Source organism: Cannabis sativa, chromosome 1 (genome assembly GCF_029168945.1).
Source record: "Cannabis sativa cultivar Pink pepper isolate KNU-18-1 chromosome 1, ASM2916894v1, whole genome shotgun sequence".
Taxonomy (NCBI): domain Eukaryota; kingdom Viridiplantae; phylum Streptophyta; class Magnoliopsida; order Rosales; family Cannabaceae; genus Cannabis; species Cannabis sativa.
This window is the reverse complement of record NC_083601.1, coordinates 60,825,823-60,827,251: the sequence shown is the minus strand read 5'-3', so window position 1 is coordinate 60,827,251 and position 1,429 is coordinate 60,825,823. Positions and strand designations below refer to the sequence as shown.

The window sequence follows — 1,429 nt, the reverse complement described above, 5'->3', positions numbered from 1 at the left end:
TGGCTTTTGCTTCATCCATTGGCAAATTATTCACATCTTCCCGGCACTCTGCATAGGGATGAGGACCTCCACATAGCTCACAGACCACTTGCGCTTGTTTTGCTTGAACAACCATCAGTTTTGTTAGGGCCTCTACCTGAGTTGTCAATTTGGTGATAGCTTCCACCTCAAGCATCCGAGCCACCTTCTTTGTCTGACTCCTCTCAATTGGCCACTGCTGATTATTCAGGGCCATCTCTTCCAAAAAATCATAGGCCTCATTTGCACTGTTCCTCATAAATGCTCCACCAGTTGCTGCATCTATAAGGGTTCTTATGTTACCAACCAACCCGTTGTAGAAGTTCTGAACCAGCATCCACTTCTCAATACCATGATGAGGGCACTTTCTGATGAGATCCTTGAACCTCTCCCAAGACTCATGGAGAGATTCATTATCCTGCTAACAGAAGTTGTTGATTTCTCCTCGCAACTTGGCAGACTTTGCTGGAGGAAAGAACTTAGACAGAAATTTTGTTGCCAAGTCATTCCATGTGGCTATGGAGTTTGGTGGCAAGGAGTTCAACCAACTCTTGGCTCGTTCCCTCAACGAGAATGGAAATAGTCTCAAACGGATGGCATCATCACTAACTCCATTGACTTTGAAAGTCTCACAGAGTTCCATGAAGTTTGATAAGTGCTGATTGGGATCTTCAGAAGGGAGTCCACCAAACTGGACTGAAGACTGCACCATTTGAAGTATGACAGGTTTGATTTCAAAGTTGTTAGCATCCACTGTTGGTGGCCTGATACATGACTGAACCCCCGTAAGAGTTGGGAGGATATAATCTCTCAAGCTGCGGCCATTAGCTTGATCTTCAACGACACCTCCATTATTACTATTGTTTCCTCCATTATTTGCAACATTAGCGTTATCAGCCATGATTACTGGTGTTTCAGCAGGCGCTGAAACTCTCTCTTGCCTTTTGTTCCTTCTATTTCTCCTACAAGTCTTCTCAATTTCAGGATCAACGGGCAATATGAATCCTTGACCTTGACGGCGCATACACTTAAAATCGCTGAGATGGATAAAGACAATATTGCAAGAAACAAATTTGATATTTAGCAAGAGAAATAAACCAAAGTAGAAGTTAGTATAATTTTATGTAATATTAATCTTTATACAATTCCCCGGCAACGATGCCAAAAACGTGTTACGAAAATTATTAAATAATACGCAAGTGCACGCAATCAAGTAGTAAACTCACGCAAGTGAGGTCGAACCACAGGGAATTTGATTAATTACTACTAAATTATACTTATGATTCTATTTGGAAAATCAATACTTTTTATGATTCAAAAAGATTGAAAGTAATTCAAGAAACTTAAATAACACAAGTGAAAATTGATCAAGATGAGATAATAGGGAGGAGAATCCTGTTGTTTATTTACC

At 40.4% G+C, this 1,429-nt stretch overlaps 1 non-coding gene across 1 annotated transcript; it reads left to right on the top strand.

Annotated features, from left to right (window-relative positions):
* The first annotated feature begins 365 nt into the window (after positions 1–365).
* LOC115721534 (small nucleolar RNA R71) lies at positions 366–472 on the top strand. The gene has a single exon (XR_004012549.2). It is a non-coding gene; the product is annotated as a small nucleolar RNA R71 (small nucleolar RNA).
* The last annotated feature ends 957 nt before the right edge of the window (positions 473–1,429 follow it).